The 21650-nt window shown below is 46.1% G+C and overlaps 1 protein-coding gene across 2 annotated transcripts in view; it reads right to left on the bottom strand.

Moving 5' to 3' along the window:
• Window positions 1-14731, bottom strand: part of gsna (gelsolin a) — a 61490-nt gene extending 46759 nt beyond the window's left edge. For both annotated transcript variants that reach the window (XM_038781922.1, XM_038781923.1), the window contains exon 1: window positions 14539-14731. The gene's annotated coding sequence lies outside the window, so the exon portion shown is untranslated. The remainder of the gene's footprint in view (window positions 1-14538) is intronic.
• Window positions 14732-21650: the final 6919 nt, after the last annotated feature.

The raw sequence follows: 21650 nt of genomic DNA, 5'->3' as shown, positions 1-21650 counted from the left end.
AGTCAGCAAGTATTAAAAAAACGATCAGAGTTAAAACTAATCATCAGAATCAGGGCAAATTCTCAATTTCACCAACAAGGTCGGCCTTTTAAAGCAATGAAAAGGGATCAGTCTCAATAAGCAAAGAAAAACTCGTCAGTATGGGCTTTTGTTGGGCAGGTCACATGGCCTCGTCCCTAGTCAGAGTTTTGGATTGATGATAGTGTTGGGCTGATTATGATTATTAATATCACACAAAACACATGGCTGCTCTCTACATATTTTGCCTTCACATTGGCAATCTGTGGACCTCATGGAGGACTGCCTCTTTTTCCGTTTCCCACCCTGCTCTGACCCTCGTCCGCCAGCCAAAATGGAGGCTGGGCAGGAAAAAGGAGCTCAAGTGGCCAACTTAGGGACCGGAGTAGGGAAAAAGAGGGCTGTGGTAGGGAGCATACAATTCTGCTCACAATGGAACAGTCCACGGAGTCAAAATTGCAAATATTCCCAAATGTCTCCCGATTCATTGGGTAGCACTTGCCATTGGCAAACAAAGGCAACGTCAAGCTCAACTACATGGATTCCTGTTTAACTATTTAAAACTTCTGCCCATGCCATTAATTACCAACACCTACTACAAGCGGAAGAATATTAAGATTTGAATTTCAGAAGTTACACAAGCCACATTCCTCGGAGTAGGAGACAGTCTGCCTCCGGTTCTTAGTTAATTAGCAATGCAAACAGGTGTGTCCTACATAAAGTATGTGTCCAATCCTTTCTTAATGAGAGCAATCTTCCTACACGGAGAGTTCAGGCATCAGTAACCAGTCCCTGGGATACAGCTAGTTTCGGCTCTTAAAGGGCAGAACTTAATTGTGAAATGATATTTCCCAAGGAGTCGATTACCAGAGAGAAAAGAAAAAAATATATATACACATATAAAATTTGATAGTCCTAATTAAGAGGATTGCTCTCCTGTGGCGTAGCAATGAGAATTATATTTGCAGTTATATTTCAGTTTTAGGATAAAGAAAAACTTCTACTTGTGCAGTTACAGCTGAATGCAGTGTGTAGCCACCCAAGTTGGCTATTCCCTCAATACAAAATGGAGGAACGCAAAGCTTGCAGGTTAAAATGGACAATGTTTGCAGCACAAGCAGGCTGCACCAAGCCAATGTGTATTCTGTCTGCTAAGAGAGCAGACAGCACCGAAACGAACATTCCGCATACTAATGAGGCAATCTCCGGGATAGTTAACATAGCAATGGAACGATCCCAGGGACAATGGACACAAATAGAGAAGTGATTGCAACAGTTTATGGGAAACCAGACACCCCGGCACCAGCGGGGTTCGAAAACAAAGCACCTGAAGGCCCGCCCAGTAGCCGAGAGACAGCCTCAGTATTGGGGGGATTCAAACCAAATCGATTGGGAAGAGACCCAATCGATTCCCAGCAGGTAAAGGGTCCGCCCAAAAGGGCGCGAAGCCCTAGGAACTATAAAAGACAGGTCCCACACTTAGTTCGTTCTTCTTGACCAGCCCGCCTCTCTGTACCAGCCCCTCGACCAGCTTTTACCAAAGAAGACCTTGACCGAGAGAGGGGAGAGGTTTGGGACAGCAGCCACCAGCAAGTAAGTGTCTTACAACGATCGCTACCAGAGATAGACACTCCTGAACCCCTTTTTAACCCGTACCAACCTGAAGTCTGCGGACCAGTGCAGAGCAAGAAGCCTTGTCCCCTGATCCGGCAGTTCCCTTTAAGATAAGTATTGGTTTATTTAGTGGTAGGAATAGTTTAATCATCTTAGAGTGTGCATGGGTAGTATTATAATAAACTCAGTTCTTTGAATTTACTAATTGGTGTATGGTTTTATTGATTTGAACTTGACCTTGAAACTTGCGGTGGTATCTTAACGATACCTGGCGACTCCAGAGCTAAGTAATGAAACAGAGCCAAATTGAGTGTTAAGCACACTCACCCAGAACGAGCAACAAGAGTGGTGGAGAAGTGGTTAACCCCTGTCTATTCGAATTGGAGGCGAGTGCATTGTAGCTTATTGTTTGGCCGTGAACTCAAACCTCCTGGTCGACAGTGAGCAATAGGTATCGAGGTGGTAACAAGATTGGATTGCCTTCCCAATCGTCTTGACCCTGAAGGCATTTTGCCTTCAATCATAACCAATGATCACTAACTTGGGATTCAATTCTGGCTCATCAATAGGCAAGGTACTTGCGCACTGAAGACTGCTTGTAGCCACGAGGGGAGGCCTTTCCAACTCTGCCACGGTGCTGTTCTCTGATAGAAGCTTCATTGCCAGCCAATGTATGATCGAGGCTTAAGAAAGAGGGCTGACTTTCATTCAATGCCTTGGCAAGGTGTCCAGGTTGCTATCGAGTGTTTTCAATTGTTTTCTTTAGTCCATCCTCACCGTAATCAGTGGAGTGCAAATATTGCCATGTTCAGGTTAAGAGAAAACCACCTCCAAGATTAAATCAAATTAGTTTATTAGCCAAGTAAGCTTAAGCTGATTTTTGTACATAGCTGGAAGGTTATACCCGGTCACATTTCTGCTTAATGTACTCCGTTTGAAAATACAGGCATCGCAAGGGTGCTCCAGTCTTGCTCACGCTCCACAGGTCCCCAGCCAATTCCCTACATTATATACTTTTCCAATTAAAGAGCAATTTAGCACAGCCAATCCACCTACCCTGCACATCTTTGGGTTGCACATCTTTGGGTTGCAGGGGAGTGAGACCCACACAGACACGGGGAGAACATGCAGACTCTACACAAGTGACCCGGGATTGGATTGAACCCGGGTCCTCGGCGCTGTGAGGCAGCAGTGCTAACCACTGCACCGCCCCCAACGCCCTACATTGACCTACCATTAAAGATTATTCACACATACACTTATTGGAAATTTAAACAGCGTAACTCCAGAGATAGTTTAATATAGGCTGTTTAATTGAAACAAGCTGCTTTTCCCCCTCACAGTCGATGTTAGCCAGCTGTGATAAATTCTATTTAATCTTTCTAGGTGCTCCCATCCTTCGAATTAGGATGTTTTTTTAAAAAATATAAATTTAGAGTACACGATTCATTTTTTTTCCAATTAAGGGGCAATTTAGCATGGCCAATCCACCGACCCTGCACATCTTTAGATTGTGGGGGCGAAACCCGTGCAGACACGGGGAAAATGTGCAAACTTGACAGGAATTAGGATGTTATATACACTGGATATAGTCCACACAGTCACCTTTAAACATTTTAATTGCAATACTGCTCCTCCTTTTGCTCAGCCATTTTGGCGCTTGTCTGTGAAATGGTGGCACAGTGGTTAGCACTGCTGCCTCATGGCACCGCGGTCCCAGGTTCGATCCCAGCTCTGGGTCACAGTACGTGTGGCGTTTGCACATTCTCCCAGTATTTGTGTGGGTTGCGCCTCCACAACTGAAAGATGTACAGGGTAGCTGGGATTGGCCGCGCTAAATTGCCCCTCAATTGGAAAAAATGAATTGGGTACTCTAAATTTATATTTTAAAAACATAGTCTGGGTTTGGAGGTAGAATATGGAGAGGTTATCAGAGTTCACCGTTTCAGAGTAAATTAAGACAGCAATATCCAGTCATTGCACAGGTACGGCTAAATAGGGAAAGCATGATTTGATCTAAGCTCCCCTGCTCCTCCAGAAGCTTTGCATTATTGGTGATTTGCTGAAAGGCTAAACATTGAAACACACGGAAGGGAACAAATGGTGGCACCTGGTAGCCGGCTGCCCCGAACAGGGCAGAAGGAGTCAACCTTATCCATTCAATCTGTTTGATCGGTTGTTCCACGACCCCCGTGGGAGGATGCTGGGCTGTTTAATCTTCCTAATAGCCGCAAGAGCTGATGCAAAAACCCGCGGAAAGTCCGTGGGGAAATGTCGAAAATGCAATGAGCAGCTGGTGCTGTTCATTTGCCACGGACCCCAAAATCCGTAACAACTGGGACTATTAAAAACAGCGGGGACTAGTTTTTACACGAAAAGTTAGTTGTTGTATACTTGGCTAAACATGCTGTAAAACGCTGCTCTGCTAATGGTACACATATGAACTAAAGAGGGAATCTGGATAATGGGACGTCCATTTAAAAAAGTAGCAATTCGTCAAAGGATGTCAATTTCATTAATCAAAGTGCTCATGGTCTCAGGAAAAGATAAGAGGAGATTTATTAGAATAGTACCAGGGTGAGGGGCTTCAGTTTTGTGCAGTGACTAGTCCAGATAGGACTGGGATGGCACCATTTAAAAACAGGCAAAATAAAGACTTGCATTTGTATAGCGCCATCCATGGTTTGCATTTACAGACACTGCTGGAGGCAAGTCTGTTGCTAAACTTAAATATTTCATTGAACATTCTACGAACCATGTACCGTACAGGTTTAGCACGAGGCTCTACATAGAACACTCAACATATCATCTTGTTATTTGATCTTGCGTCACTGACAACATAAATTTACATATTTATACAGCGCCACGTTTCCAATTTATAAATAAACTTGTGTTTACACGGCAGCCAATTTGCTGTTGGGGGGCAGGGAAATATTTGCCATGTCTGATTTGATAATGACCAGAGCATCTATTTTTGGGAATGTTGATTCAGGGATAGATATTGGCCAGGAGATAAGAGTGCTATCGCATTTTTACATCGATCTTGGGAGTATACGGGGGTCTCAGTTTAAAGACGCACTTGGAAAATGTTACCACCAATACAGTACTACAGTACTATTAGAATGGAACATTAACTTCGATTTTTTTTCATGCTCAACTAATGGGAGGGGGACTTGAAAACCCAGAACCTTGTGACTCAGTGGGTAAAAGAGCTCCCAATTGATTCTCAGCTAACACAAAAACTTGCTGCCATCTCAAGAGGAAATGAACAGCGGACCTACAGATCCAGACGGACATATTGGAGAATGTGGGTGCTGCTGACTAGGCCAACATTTATGGCCCATTAGAAGAGCTTTGATACAGAGAGAAAATGGATCAACGAAAGGCATGATTTCTCCCCCCACCCCCTATCCACTGAAGTTACAGCTTCAAAGCTGGTGGAAGGCAATTCAATGAATGTCAAATATATTTGAAGGGACAAATTTGCAAGACCATGGGGAAAGAGCAGGGCTGTAGGAATAATCCCACCTCCCCCAAACCAGTCTCAATGATCCCTGACATTTGGTTTAGTAGATGGCACAAAAAAATGACAAGATGTCTTCAGTTCAATCCTGCAGGAGAAATCCATCACATAGCTGTGTGTCAGATCTCCCTAGTTACTGATATGATGTAAACTCAGTGCAACTGTATTGTGTCATCAAGTATCAGTATTGTGTCACCACTAAAGGGCTATTTCAGGGGTATCCAACTTCTTGGATCTATTGCAGATGGAACATTCAAAACTACATCTATTTAAATCCATGTTTCATGTATCAATTTAGGATTCACATCCCAATGGGGCAATAGCATCAAAGCCTGTGGTCCATACTCAATAAACCAGCAATAAAAACAACACTTAGCACAAATGGAAGCAGTGTTTGCCTGGGCTACTATCCAGGGACTCTGCATAATCCACAGGACAGTGTGAATATTCTCAATCCTATTGCTCACAATTCCAATGTAAATTTCACAAATGGTGTCACATCACATTCTCTCCCTGCCCAGACAGGGTACAATTAAGTACACAGGGTGACCGACACTCCACTCTTACATTGCAAACTATTTGTTGTCCTTCAGCACAACGATATGGATAGGAGAGGCAGCAAGCACGGTGGTGCACGGTTAACACTGCTGGCTCACGGCGCCGAGGATCCGGGTTTGATCCCGGCCCACTGTCCGTGTGGAGTTTGCACATTCTCCCCGTGTCTGCCTGGGTCTCACCCCCACAACCCAAAGATGTGCAGGTTAGGTGGATTGGCCCCGCTAAATTGCCCCTTGGAAAACAAAATGAATTGGGTACTTAATTTATTTATTATTATTTTTAAATTTAGATTACCCAATTATTTTTTCCAATTAAGGGGCAATTTAGCGAGGCCAATCTACCTACTCTGCACATTTTTAGGTTGTGGGGGCGAAACCCACGCAGACACAGGGAGAATGTGCAAACTCAGTGACCCAGGGCCGGGATTCGAACCTGGGACCTCAGCGCCGTGAGGCAGTTATGCTAACCACTAGGCCACCGTGCCGCCCTACTCAATTTATTTTTTTTAAAAATACGGATAGGAATGGAGACTAATTATGAACCTACATCATTCAATCCTGCATCATAGTTCAACATTTATACTGTGATTCTCAACTCAGCTAAAAATTAGTGTGACATTAAAATATTTTAAAGAGTGAATCAGCAGATAAGTGAATAACTGAACCAGCTGTTCAGCTTCCTTCTGCAAAGACTGACATAATCTTAAGCAGCAGGAAAAAGCAGCGAATACCACCACAGATTCTCGCAAACAGGAAAACCAGGCTATTTTAGCATTTCCCAACTCTTTTCAGCTGCCCATTTATGGTCATTGTTAAAAGATTTCACCAACTGTTCAGCTGCTGGCGACTCCTGTAGGTTTGGTGAAGTCACAGACAAGGGCAGCAAGATTTCTCTTTAGTCATTCACAGGATGTGGGTGCAGCTGGCTATGCCAGCATTTGTTGCCCATCCCTAATTGTGCGCGAGAAGGTTTTTTCCTATATTTTCCTAGGTTTTTTCCTATGTTTCAGTGAAATCACCTACATTCTAGAGAATACAGGCCAAGTCTATCAATCTCTCAGGACAATGCCCTCATCTGGTGAACCTTTGTTGCAATCTGAGGCAAGGATGTATAATCTTATAAAGGGAGACCAGGTGTGGTCTCACCAATGCTCTCCACACTCTGACTCCAAAAGGTTATGCAGATACCTGTACACAAGTGTGCAATAGCCTTTCAAACAATTAGCTTGAGCCAGTCTGCAAGCAATGGTGTGTGTTATATCCCCCCTTCAGTAATATAAATGCCGAGTTCAGTGATACTCATTGCGAGTGCAGTGTACAGCAATTCCCCAAAGTGTCCTTTTCCATTTAAAACTAGAAGCTTCAACATGGACAATACAAGGCACGGAAAAGCTGAGAGTAGTGTACGGAGAAATACATTTCCATCAATTCACGGTGAAGTGGAAACTTAGATAAACACACTTCCCTGTTCAACAGCATAAAGCCAGATTCCCTTTTTTTTTTTAAAAACACGAAAATAAATTTAAAATTGCTGGTTCTTCATTTTTTGAGCCGGTTTCCCTCCCTACTTATTCCATTTGCAGCTGGTAACTTTATTGCAAAGTGGTGGATTGGGATAATTTTAAAAAAAAAAATATTTTGTAAAATGTGTTTTGCCACCCCCCGCCCCGACTGGACCATAAATAGGTTCAGGTGATGTGTGAAATCTTTTGAGGAATGTAAACTGAAAAGCTTTTGCAATCAACACAAGAGAAAAATCAGTTCAACTGACATTCACACTATTAAGTCACATTTAGCCTTCAATGAGTCTTGGAAAATTAAAATAGAGCAGTCACTAGCCGAGGTTTAGCACAGCAGTTAGCACTGTTGTTTCACAGTGCCTGGGTCCCAGGTTCAATTCCCAGCTTGGGTCACTGTGCGGAGTCTGCACGTTCTCCCCATGTCTGCGTGGGTTTCCTCCGGGTGCTCCAGTTTCCTCCCACAAGCCCACATGTTTGTTAGGTGATTTGACATTCTGAATTCTGCTGCTGTGTACCCGAACAGGCGCCAGAGTGTGGCAACTAGGGGCTTTTCACACTAACATCATGTGTAGTCTGTGTAGAGGTATTACGGTACCTAGTAATGCTGGAACACCATTGGTAGATAATGTATGCTTTCTATTGGTCGAGCCTGTATGGTAGCTCCGCCCTGCAAGGCGGGGTATAAGAGCCCGTGCCACCCCAGCAGCTTCCTTTCTGTACCCGAGCTGCTGGGGGAAACATCTAGCTTATTAAAGCCTTCAGTTGTACTACAACCTCGCTTTAGTAGTCATCGATTGTGCATCACATCATTGCAGTGTTAATGTAAGCCTACTTGTGACAAAAGATTATTTAGTGCAGTAAATAACAGCTGCAGTTGGGGGACGAAGAATTCTATTTTTTTTTAAAAAGCACATTTACTTTACTCAAGCCACTTTGAAACTATTCAATGTTAAGCCATGCATCATAAAAAAAAAAAACTTTCAGATCAATTGGATTTAAGAATTCAAGAAAAATAGTTACGTGCTTTGAAATCACCTTCTGGATTATATTGCAACGGCACCACATTGCTGTGGGTTGAACTTCCCTACGTGTTCCCTCAGTTGTTCCCTCAGTATGGAACAGATGTCCACAGCCAACTTACCAAAGGAACAATTCTGCTTCCTCAGTATTTGATCAATTTCCCTTTCAACTTCCTCTCCGATTTGTTAAATTCACTACCTTATATACTTCAGTGGCCACAGCTTTACAATACACTATTGTCAGATGTATTTAGTCTAGAAGTCCTAGCAGTCTTGGGTAACAACAATTGAAGTATTACTTATAGGAAAGAATTACTAACTGCCCAAATGATTTTGGATTTTATTCCTGAAAAAAAAGTTAAAAACTGGGAAACAACATCAAGAGTGCTGGTCTATTAAATTACCAGATTTATCAATCTTAAATCAGCTGTGGTAAATAGTAAATAAACTGCATCAGTCTACCTGCTTATAATCAATTGAGGATTAAAATACCTTAAAACACAACTTAAAAATTTGAAGCATTGATGTGAACTTATTGCATTAAAGTTACAGACTAATTTTTTAGTTTTGAAACATTTATCATGACCATTCTAAAGCTTTGAAGGAGGAAGTGAATAAAGGAACTAATGAACACTGAGGAAGCAATGATTACTTCAGTAAAATTGCCACACAGGTAAATTCACAGCTGAACAGCTGCAAATGTCCCAGCGTGTAATTCACATGGGACAGAAATTAAAACAAGGTTTAATGTTAAACCATTAAAAAAAACTCTGTTAGAGAGTGCGAGATATCATCTTCCATCACATCCAGATCATTCTGCAATGTAGATCACTGATCCAAAATAATTAATTATACATCCATCACTAACAGCTGGGAGAAAGGAAAAAATATATGTTAGCGTTGACAAAATATATGAGCGATTTCCCCCCCAGTGATCCGGCAAGCCTATCCAGGGAATACCTGCTGTGTAGAAATGCAAAGGACTCTGTTTGAAAGACTGACTGTGCTGATGATCTGGTCTGCAAGGTGTAACTGGGAATGCAATCAGCCCCAGAGCCTCTCGTACAGGGAAGAGGAGGAGGAGGAAGAAATGGCCACAGTTCAGCCTTTCTGGAATGTGGAAAATCTTGCTTCAAGTACATAGAAAGATTACAGCACAGAAAGAGGCCACTCGGCACACCAAGTCTGCGTTGGCCAAGAAAGAAACCACCCAGCCTAATCCCACGTTGGTCCATAGCCCTGCAAATTAGTACACTGGAGATGCGTATCCAGCACCTTGAAAGTCATTGAGAGCTTCTGCCTCCACCCTATCAGGCAGTGAGCCCCCCCTCCTCCCCAAGAGCACTCTGGGTGAAAACAATTTTCATCATCTCCTCTAATCTTTCTGCCAATCACTTAAAAATCTATGCTCTCTAGTCACTGACCTCTCTGCTAGGACCTTCCCATTCACTATTTCAGGCCACACAATTTTGCATCAAATCCCCCCTCAGCTTCCTGGGTTTCAAGAAGAACAACAACTACAGCCTATCCAATCATTCCAGCCTATCCAATCCAATCATGCTGAGCCATGTTCATGGTAAATGGCAGAGCTGGCTCGAAGGGCAAAAGGCCACCTCCCGCTCCTATCTTCTTTGTATGCATTCCTCATAGCTGCACTTTCCTGGCAACATCCTCATATCTCCTCTCCCTAGTGAAATTACATTCTCTCTGTAATGAGGGGAACAGAACAGCACTTAGCCACGACCCACATACAGTTCCAGTAGAACCTCCTGGAATCTCTTGTGAACCACCTTATCAACTAGTCCTACTACCTTCTGGGAACTGTGGGCACTCACCCCAATTGGGTATGCCTTTCTCTTGTTTAACCTCTCCAACACATCATCCCTTGTTTAACCTCCCCAGCACATCATCTCACTTTTCAGGGATGAATTCCATTTGCTACTTTTCTGACCACCTGACCAGTCCATTGATGGCGTTCTACACAAACCACGTGGCTATTTTCTGTTGTCTATTTGATCAGGGGGTTTGGGTGTCGCTGGCTGGACCAGCATTTATTGTCCACCCCAGAGGGTATTCAGGAACCACATTGCTGTGAATCTGAAGTCACTCGGGCCTGACCAGGTAAGCACAACGGAGTGCCTTCCCGAAAGGGATATTAGTGAACCAGATGGGTTTTAAAAAAAAAACACAATTAGATTTTATTGAATTCAGATTTCACCATCAGCTATGGCAGGATTCCAGACCCAGGTCCCCAGAGCATTATCCTGGGTTTCTGGTCCAGTGACAGTATTGCTTCCCCACTGACAAACTGAAATAGTTTCTACCACAAAATGGAGGTGACCTACCACTGAGCCCTGTGAAACCCCGCTGGAAACAGCCATCCATTTGCAAAAACATGGTAACAATTACGCTTTCTCTACGGTAGTTTTTCAATTTGTGGGTCATGACACGTGGGTCGGTCATGGGCAGGTGTCAGGAGGTCTACAGTGTGATCGGTCGTGTCATTCCTGCGGTGGTCCCAATTACGGGAGAAGTGGCCATTGAGAATGGTCAGCTGCTTGAAGTGAGGCTGTGTGCAGTCATCCAGCCAGAAGCAGCAGCAGCGAGCAGGTCATGGGCCCTGCACAGAGAGGGCACTTGGGGTGGGATTCTCCCAGCCCTGGGACGGGCAGGAGAATCCCCGTGAACGGGCCATGCTGCCCCGACGCCGGCACGTGATTCTCCACAGAGCGGAGAATCAGCGCTGCCGTGGTTAGCAAGGCGCCGGTCGCTGTACATGGCCAGCCCGCCGTTTCTCCAGCCCAGATGGGCCGAGCGGCCGTAAGAAAAGAACCGAGTCCTACCAGCGGCGTTCTAACCTGCTCTGGGCCAGAAGACATTGTGGAAGAGTCGGGTGACGGCCTGAGGAGTGGGGGAGCTTCTCAGGAGAGTCCAGGGCAGGACAAAGCAGTGTTACATGTGTGAGGTTGGATTTTTCCATTTTCACAAAAATGGAGAGAGCACAAAGGAACTAGCTGAAGTCTGCGCCAGATATGCACAAGGTCAACCAGCATGAGTTGCAAAGTCAGCCATTTGATAAAATGGATCCTAGGGAAAAAAGTTTGGAAAACACTTACGCACTGCAAACTGAGCCGCTTTGGATCCAGCTTGCTACATTCTCATGGATTCCATAGGTTTCATCTTTAAAAAAAGGTCTGCCCAATACCCCATGTCAATTCCACTGACCTCAAACATCTTCATTACTTAAGCAAATTATTCCAACACTACCTTCCCATAACAAATCTATATTGACTAATCAGAGTCCGTGACAGGTAATCCTGCATTTCAGAAATAGCTCCAATAATTAGCTTATTGATTGGCCTGTAATTATTTGGTCCAGCCCCAAACAACACAAGCATACCTCCAATCCCCCACCACCACACCTCTATCCAGTGAGGTTTGGAAAATGGTCAGACTTTCTGCTACTTCCTCCTTGGCTTCTTTTCACCTAGGGTACATTTAATTGGACCTTTTTAATCTGTTTTCAAGGATGCTAAACCCATTAACACACCTCCTCTTGCCCCATGTTTATCACATCCAATACTGTACCCCTCAACTACAGGATCTACATCATCCCCCTCTTTTTGAGAAGACAAACAGAAATATTCATTAATAACCATAGCAACATCTTCTGCCTGTACATCTAACACAAGCTTTCTCGACATCCAAGGGGAGGGGGGGGGGTTTATATTTGGCCACCCCAGCCTCTTTCTTTGTGGGAACTCATGTTTCGGAGCCCCTTGAATACCTCCCACTGCTCTGACACCAATTTACCTGCAGGCAGCTAATTTCAGTCCACTTGCTACGCAATTCTCAGCTTGGTAAAATGACCCTTGCCCCAATTTAGAACGCACTCCTGTTCTTTGTCCTTTCCCATAATTATGTTAAAACTGACCAAGTCATGATAACTACCACTAAAAATGTTCTGACTATCACCCCTTCCACATGGCCGACTGAATTTCCTAAAATTAAGTCCAGAACTGCACCGTTTCTTATTGGGCTTGCTTACATATCGATCATTCCAGAAGGCAAGAATTCTGATATCCTAATTCCCTTCACAATCAAACTATCCCAGTTAATTGTTGAAGTAATTAACCCCCCACCCCATTACTGCCCTATGTTTCTGCAATTCACAAATTTGCTGACATATTTGCACCTCCATCTACCGCTGACTGCTCAGGGGTCTATACTGCATTCCCACTCGTGGAAACTGTCCCTCTTTTGCTCCTTAGCCACATTTGATGATCCCTGTAACATAGCATCCCCATCACTGACTACACTCCCCAGATGAACCGTCACTCAGAACTGAATACTGATTGGAATGTGGGACTCCTGTACTACCTGGTTGGAATGTGGGACGTGTACTACCTGCCTGGTCCTTGACTACCTAGTCCCCTCTCTCCGTGTCCTCTAATCTGCAGAGTTACCACATCTACAAACATGCAAACTATGTTGCTTTTGGCCTCCCAGATGCACCGCCGTGATGCCAGCGGCTGGGGGGGGGGGGGGGGGCAAATCATGACCGATTTTGCCTCTTCCCAATTTTTCCATGCTCAATTCTCATCAAGGACCGAACAAATGCATAACTGGGCAGAATTCAACAGAAGCAGCAGCACCCATTCTTAATGTTAAAAATTGCACAGTACCCCCTAACAATTTTGGGTGACATTGAGTCACAAATAAGGAATGTTCCTTCCACATCTGAACTCTGGTCTTTGTTGAACATTTGTTTTTGTTAGAGTGGGCACTGCAGCCAGTTAGTGACTCCAGACTCGAGGAAGAGTAACCAAAACTCAATTATCGGGGCGCTTTTAATTTATTTTAAAATAATCTCAAACACACACGCGGCCAGCACAACTTTTCTAGAGGTTTCAATGTGAAGCACCTGTAGCTGAATAGCCTAACACTGTCCTGGTGGGACAGGAATGAATGACTAATTGGGACAAAGCACAGGGAAGACTCATGTACTTCGAGAAGTGCGTGCCAGTGCAACCTTTGAAAGAGGAGTTTTTTTTTTAAACTTTGGAAAATACTTGCAAAATAACTTCACCACTATCCTCGCCCATCATTTACATCGGTGGCTGCCGTTGCTATCAAACTTCAAAAGGTGGTTTTGCTAAAAAAAAAGTTTCATAGTTTTCAATGGGATAATCGTTCAGCCAAATTTCACAAATCAACCTGGGAAGCCTTTGGTGAAATCTAATCCATCTCAGACGTGGCAGCCACTTTTATTTCCCCACTCGTTACTTTGTTACCGCAGCTACAAAAGTTCTATTCTGGTTACCATCTTCAAAAAGTTTAAGAGCCGAATCGCTCTTGCAAGTTAACGTTAAAGATTTCTCATACCAAAAGTTACCTAGTTCTAAACAACTCCCAGTCTAATTGAGGGCTTTTAAAAATGGCGAGGTTAAAGTTCCAGACAAGCAAAGGCACACCTCAAAAAGATGGCGAAATTCTTGGATTTAACACAAAAAGATAAACGAGAAGATTTTTCTTCTGGCGACAAAAAAAAATGTCCTTGTATATCAGAACGTTAGTCATCAACTATTTTTCCTAATGACTCATTCTCTCTACAGACCATTAAACAACCCTCTCAACTTCCTTAAGTTTGCACGCAAGCAATCAGTAGTTTTAAAACTAAATACTTCTACATCTCGTTAAAACTTCACAACGTAAATAGTTGAAATGTCCACTTTTAAAAAGCCATTGCCACAATTCAAGGGAAAATATTTATTAAGAAAAAGAAAAAAAAAGACTTGAAATGAATAGTGAGCCCAGGTTAACGCCCACCACCACTCAGCTGGAATGAATGGAATGAATACCCGGGGCTACGGAATTAACACAGCAAATATAATGGACAGACATCCAGAAAATGAGATACCAGAAAACAAACTCCAGCCAGGTCTGAACATTGAGGTCGTGTTAAATCTGCTGGGTTCTGGAGAGCCAAACACGCCCATATTTGGTTAAAAGATCCCAGTTTCCCACAGATAGTAGCGAGCAAGTCTACAGAAACTGTTCACATACTTTAAACGGGGAATTCTTAATTACTTTACCCACACCATAACGTGAGAGGAGAGCAACTGTTCCCCTAAAAAAAACCTTGCCCAAATTGAGGGGAGGAAAAGATGATTAAATGCCCAGACAGCTGGGACCATAACTCCCTCATTGGTACCTAAATCACTCAAAATAATCTACACTCCGGGGTAGGGGGGAGGCAAAAGCTGAATCCAAATAGTGTTCCTTACCTCACTGTCTCACAACGCGCAGAAACAACTGATCCGAGGCTGAACGAGCTGAGGTGTGCCGGTAGAATTTGGCTAGGCGAGGGGAAGGAGGGTTCCGCCCTTTTATTTCCACAACTCAAATCCCTGCAGAGTCATAGAAAGAGGGAAATAAATAAATAAATCGACCCAACAGGCGGCGCCAGGGAGCAACTGCAACGACATCCGCAGCCTGGTCAGATTTCAGACAAAACTCCAAACACCCAGAAATATGTTGCTCTCCGTTAAACCGCGTCCGTCCTTTCATGTGACTTGGTCGCAACGACTCAAGGTCCATCGGATTTGCAAATTTGGGTAAAATGTAAAAGATTTAGAAGAGGAGAAGCAATTTAGTTTTATACTAATTTGCGAGAACGCGTGAAAAATGTTGCAATTTCCGTCGTCAGTATCAACTTGAATGAATATTTACGATTGCACTTTAGAAACGTTGACACTGTAACAATGAAACGATGCCCTTTGGTGCTAGGGTTTCTCAGACACCCCTATTGTAAGTGCAGTTTAGTACAGTCTCGAAGCTGAATGTCATCCTGTGAATCAATTTAAGTTAGCCATCATCAATTTGAAGCAGAATCTATTCGACCTCAAAACCTGAGAACAAAACCTGTCAATTTCCAAACATCACTCAGGACATTTCTCATCGGCAAGCGATACTGGTGATTTAGTAAAAACTAAAAACAACGGCCTTGCAAAGTGAAATTGCTCCAATTGTTGGCAGACTTTTCGAAGGAGAAGCTGGTGATTGAGTCGGTGGAAGGAGCAGTGACCAGCCCATGGGCGATGTGCCCAGTCCTACAAAACGCATTGGGCCGTCTGATCAACAAATAGACCGGTTGTAACGCTGCCAGCCTCTTTGATATTCTTTTCTTTAAGTGTTATAAACGTGCAAAATTGAATACAAATAAAACGCAGGCATTTTTACTGAACTCTGCCAGTTCCACAGGACAAGCTGTGCAGTTTGTTTCACAACATTCAATTAATAACATTTCTTTGTGCTCAGTGCTGTGGATAGCGCCAGGGCCCGGGTTCGATTCCCGGCTTGGGTCACTGTGCGGCACGTTCTCCCCGTGTCAGCGTGGGTTTCCTCCCGGCGCTCCGGTTTCCTCCCACAAGTCACGAAACACGTGCTGTTAGGTGAATTGGGCATTCTGAATTCTCCCTCTGTGTACCCGAACAGGTGCCGGAGTGTGGCGACTAGGGGCTTTTCACAGTAACTACATTGCAGTGTTAATGTAAGCCTACTTGTGACGATAATAAAGATTATAAGATTTTATTATATAATATGCATGCATGTAAAGAGGTTACTTGGATGTCTAGGTTAGTTAAAGGGTGATCGGATGACGATCCGATTTGCCTTTGACAAAGTTTTTCCATTTTCAATCGCCTTCTCGAGGACTTGGGCTCTCCTGAGAATCTTCTGAAGAGGAACGGCCCCTTCGAAATGGAGATCCAGGCTTGGACTTCATTGGAACGAGGGGCCGACTTGTCTTCCTGGAATACGACAAACCCCGCTGCGGCTTCGGGATCTGGGATAACGATGGCCCTTTGATCTGGATCTCAAACGGGAATAAGACAATTGGCTATCCTAAAAGCAAATTCCTGTGGATGCTGGAATCTGAAACCAAAGGGAAAATGCTGGAAAATCTCAGCAGGTCTGGCAGGTAGGGAGAGAAAAGAGCTAAAGTTTCGAGTCCAGGTGACCCTTTGTCAAAGCTATAATACAGAGAAAGTGGGAAATATTTACACTGTGGAATACTTTCTCTGTATTATAGCTTTGACAAAGGGTCACGGGGACTCGAAACGTTCGCTCTTTTCTCTCCCTACATTTGGCTATCAATTCTATTGACTATCACCACCTTCTCAAGGATGATTAATAATAATAATCTTTATTATTGTCACAAGTAGACCTACATTAACACTGCAATGAAGTTACTGTGAAAATTCCCTAGTCGCCACATTCCGGCGCCTGTTCGGGTACACAGAGGGAGAATTCAGAATGTCCAATTCACCCAGCAAGCACATCTTTCGGGACTTGTGGGAGGAAACCAGAGCACCCGGCAGAAACCCACGCAGACACGGGGAGAATGTGCAGAATCCGCACAGACAATGACCCAAGCTGGGAATCGGACCCAGGTTCCTGGCGCTGTGAAGCAACAGTGCTAACCACTGTGCTACCGAGCCGCCAAAATAGTGGTTGAGGTAGCGACACCCTCATCCTGTGAATGAATATGTATGAAAAGACTTCCGGTTGCGGCTATGCGGAGCTAAGCCGCACGTTCGGGAACTCCCGCTTTAAAGGGACTTGCGGGCTCTTTTAAGGGCCCCAAACGGCGCTGATTCGACGATTCCCGGTGGATAAAGGGGTCTAGAGCAAAACCTCCCGGGATTTATGGTACGGACTCGAAGTGGGGCGAGGAGAAAAATGACAGCAGCTCCCCTGGAAAAGCGGGGGAAGGTGGACAAAATGGCGGCCGGTGGAGCCCCTGAGGAGTGGAGGCAGTGGGCTGAGGAGCAGCAGGCGGCCCTTCTGCGCTATTTCACGGAGCTGAAAGGGGAGTTGTTGGAATCCCTGAAGGTGACGACTAGTAAGCTGCTGGAGACCCAGACAACCCAGGGTGCAGCGATACTTGAGTTGCAGTAGCAGGCCTCTGAGCACGAGGAGGAGGTTTCGGCCCTCGTGCAGGCCAAGTTTGATTTATTGACCGCCAGAAAGGCGGAGACACAGTGGAGGAAGGCGCAGGGAGCGGTCTATGAGTATGGAGAGAAGGCAAGCAGGATGCTGGCGCACCAGCTGCGTAAGCGGGACGCAGTTAGAGAGATTGGTGGAGTGAAGGATAGAGATGGGAATGTGGTGCGGCAGGGGGCAGAGGTCAATGAGGTCTTTAGGGACTTCTATAGGGAACTGTACCGGTCAGAGCCGCCGGCGGTGGGAGGGGGAATGGAGAATTCTTTGGACAGGCTCCGATTTCCAAGGGTGCAGGAGGAGCAGGTGGAGGGACTGGGGGCGCCGATCGAGTTGGAGGAGCTGGTCAGTGGGATTGGCCACATGCAGTCGGGGAAGGCGCCGGGACCGGATGGGTTCCAGGTTGAATTTTAAAAGAAATATGAAATGAAATGAAATGAAAATCGCTTATTGTCACGAGTAGGCTTCAAATGAAGTTACTGTGAAAAGCCCCTAGTCGCCACATTCCGGCGCCTGTTCGGGGAGGCTGTTACGGGAATCGAACCGTGCTGCTGGCCTGCTTGGTCTGCTTTCAAAGCCAGCGATTTAGCCCTGTGCTAAACAGCCCCTGATATGCGGACCTGCTGGGCCCCCTGTTGGTCAGGACCTTTAAAGAGGCATGGGAGGGGGGTGTTCTGCCCACGACGATGTCTCGGGCAATAATCTCCCTGATCCTGAAGCGTGATAAGGACCCCTTGCAGTGCGGTTCATACAGGCCGATTTCACTGCTGAATGTAGACGCCAAGTTGCTGGCGAAGATCTTGGCCACTAGAATAGAGGACTGTGTGCGGGGGGTGATACATGAAGATCAGACGGGTTTTGTGAAGGGGAGGCAGCTGAACACTAACGTGCGAAGGCTGCTAAATATGATAATGATGCCGGCAGCAGATGGAGAGGCGGAGATTGTGGTGGCATTGGATGCGGAGAAGGCCTTTGACAGGATTGAGTGGGGGTACTTGTGGGAGGTGCTGGAGAGGTTCGGGTTTGGGGTGGGATTTATTAAATGGATGAGGTTGCTGTACGAGGCCCCGATGGCGAGTGTAGCGACAAATGGGAGGAGGTCCGAGTACTTCAGGCTCCACCGTGGGACGAGGCAGGGGTGCCCCCTGTCCCCCTTGCTTTTTGCGCTGGCAATAGAGCCTCTTGCCATGGCTCTCAGGGAGTCGAGGAGGTGGAGGGGTTTGGTGTGAGGTGTGGAGGGGTTTGGTGCGAGGTGGGGAGGAGCACCGAGTGTTGCTGTATGCGGACGACTTGCTGTTGTATGTAGCAGACCCGGTGGGGGGAATGACGGAGGTGATGGAGATTCTTGCTGAGTTCGGGAGTTTCTCGGGATATAAATTGAACCTGGCAAGAGTGAGCTGTTTGTCGTACACCCGGGGGATCAGGAGGAGGGGATTGGTAGGCTCCCGCTAAAGAGGGCAGTGAGGAGTTTTAGGTACCTGGGGGTTCAGGTGGCTAGGAGCTGGGGGACTCTGCACAAGCTCAATTTTACTAGGTTGGTGGAGCAGATGGAGGAGGAATTTAAAAGGTGGGACATGCTGCCGTTGTCGTTGGCGGGTAGAGTACAGTCCGTTAAAATGACGGTGCTCCAGAGGTTTTTGTTTCAGTGCCTCCCCATTTCCGTACCGAGGGCCTTTTTTAGGAGGGTGAACAGCAGCATTCTGGGATTTGTTTGGGCGCACGGGACTCCGAGGGTAAGGAGGGTCTTTTTGGAACGGGGCAGGGATAGAGGGGGGCTGGCGCTGCCCAACCTCTCTGGGTACTATTGGGCGGCTAATGTCTCGATGGTACGCAAGTGGGTAATGGAGGGGGAGGGGGCAGCATGGAAAAGGATGGAGATGGCCTCATGCGGAGGCATGAGCCTGAAGGCACTGGTAACGGCTCCGTTGCCGTTCCTTCCAACGACGTACACCACGAGCCCGGTGGCGGCGGCCACCCTCAAAATTTGGAGGCAGTGGAGGCGACACAGGGGGGAAGTGGGGGGCTCGGTGGAGGCCCCACTGCGGGGGGAACCACCGGTTTGTCCCAGGGAACATGGATGGCGGGTTCCTGGGGTGGCACTGGGCGGGAATTAGGAAGTTGGGAGACCTGTTTATTGACGGGAGGTTCGCGAGCCTTGGTGAACTGGAGGAGAAGTTTGAGCTCCCCCGGGGAATATGTTCAGGTACCTTCAGGTCAAGGCGTTTGCTAGGCGACAGGTGGAGGGGTTCCCTTTGCTGCCCCCGCAGGGGGTAAGGGATAGGGTGCTTTCGGGGGTGTGGGTCGGGGATGGGAAGGTGTCTGACATCTACCAGGTAATGCAGGAGGTGGGGGAAGCGTCGATAGAGGAGCTGAAGGCTAAGTGGGAGGTGGAACTTTGAGAGCAGATTGAGGAGGGGGACATGGGCGGACGCCCTGGAGAGGGTGAACTCCTCCTCTTCATGTGCGAGGCTTAGTCTCATCCAGTTCAAGGTGTTGCACCGGACCCACATGTCCGGATCTAGGATGAGCAGGTTCTTTGGGGGCGAAGACAGGTGCGTCAGGTGTTCGGGGAGTCCAGCGAACCATGCCCATATGTTCTGGGCATGCCCGGCACTGGAGGAGTTCTGGAAGGGGGTGGCGGGGACGGTGTCGAGGGTGGTGGGATCCAGGGCCAAGCCAGGCTGGGGACTCGCGATATTTGGGGTTGGGGTGGAGCCGGGAGTGCAGGAGGCGAAAGAGGCCGATGTCTTGGCCTTTGCGTCCGTAGTAGCCCGGCGGAGGATCTTGCTGCAGTGGAAAGATGCGAGACCTCCGAGTGTGGAAACCTGGATTAATGACATGGCGGGATTCATTAAGTTGGAGAGGGTCAAGTTCGCCCTGAGGGGGTCGGTACAAGGGTTCTTTAGGAGGTGGCAGCCTTTCCTCGACTTTCTGGCTCAACGATAAAAATTCCAATAAAAATTATTTTTTAAAAAAAGAATATGTATGAAAAATGAATGCCCCTGCTCTTCATGGGATTTCCTGGGGCGCACTCAAGATCGGGGCAGCTGCTGCCAAGGTACAATAGGGAAAGATCACGATGTGAGGTTTTCCCGCCAATGTACCAAAGTACAAAGGGATCTGGGAGTGCTAGTCGAGGATTCCCTAAAGGTAAACATGCAGGTTGAATCTGTGATTAAGAAAGCGAATGCAATGTTGTCATTTATCTCAAGAGGGTTGGAATATAAAAGCAGCGATGTGCTACTGAGCCTTTTTAAGGCTCTGGTTAGGCCCCATTTGGAGTACTGTGTCCAGTTTTGGGCCCCACATCTCAGGAAGGACATACTGGCACTGGAGCGTGTCCAGCGGAGATTCACACGGATGATCCCTGGAATGGCGGGTCTAACATATGATGAACGGCTGAGGATCCTGGGATTGTATTCATTGGAGTTTAGAAGGTTAAGGGGAGATCTAATAGAAACTTACAAGATAATACATGGCTTAGAAAGGGTGGACGCAAAGAAACTGTTTCCGTTAGGCGAGGAGACGAGGACCCGTGGGCACAGCCTTAGAATTAGAGGGGGTAAATTCAGAACAGAAATGCGGAGACATTTCTTCAGCCAGAGAGTGGTGGGCCTGTGGAATTCATTGCCGCGGAGTGCAGTGGAGACCGGGACGCTAAAAGGCTTCAAGGCAGAGATAGATAAATTCTTGATGTCGCGAGGAATTAAGGGCTACGGGGAGAATGATGGTAGGTGGAGTTGAAATGCCCATCAGCCATGATTGAATGGCGGAGTGGACTCGATGGGCCGAATGGCCTTACTTCCACTCCTATGTCTTATGGTCTTATGGTCTTATGGTCAATGTACACCAAGGGGCTGTAACCATGTAAAACCCCTTGAACTGCAAGCTTAATCCTGACTGTAGTAAGTGAAGGTGCCATAGCCCCAGATAACCATAGGCTGCTTTCCCCTTTGAGGGAGAGAGCTGATGGTGGTGATTGAACCTGGGGATCACCACACCTCAGGCAAGGGGCAAGGTTGAGAAGGCGGGGCCTCCATGAATAACCTGGCCTTTTTCTGCATCATGAACCAGCTGTCTAGCCACCTGAGCTAAATCGGCCCCCCACAGAGTAATTCTAACTCTGAGTGCGACATGACTGATGTATATAATTAGAACAGCATTGTAAACGTTAATAAATGTTTGTAATGTTCTCATTGCAGTACTGAGGCACCTTAAAATGTGTCTTAATCTCTCTTAATAGAGAATGTGATTAGCATTGCACTTTCCTGTTATGACAATTTGAAATGTTTTGTCATGTTTCTTTCAGATATTGTACGATCTCCTAGGTGCACCTGATGAGGCTTGGTTTAATAATTCATCTGAAAGACAACACTTCCAATGTTGCAGCACTCTC

This window comes from Scyliorhinus canicula, chromosome 21, assembly GCF_902713615.1.
Source record: "Scyliorhinus canicula chromosome 21, sScyCan1.1, whole genome shotgun sequence".
Taxonomy (NCBI): Eukaryota; Metazoa; Chordata; class Chondrichthyes; order Carcharhiniformes; family Scyliorhinidae; genus Scyliorhinus; species Scyliorhinus canicula.
The sequence above is the reverse complement of the archived record's forward strand: the minus strand, read 5'-3'. Positions and strand labels throughout refer to the sequence as shown.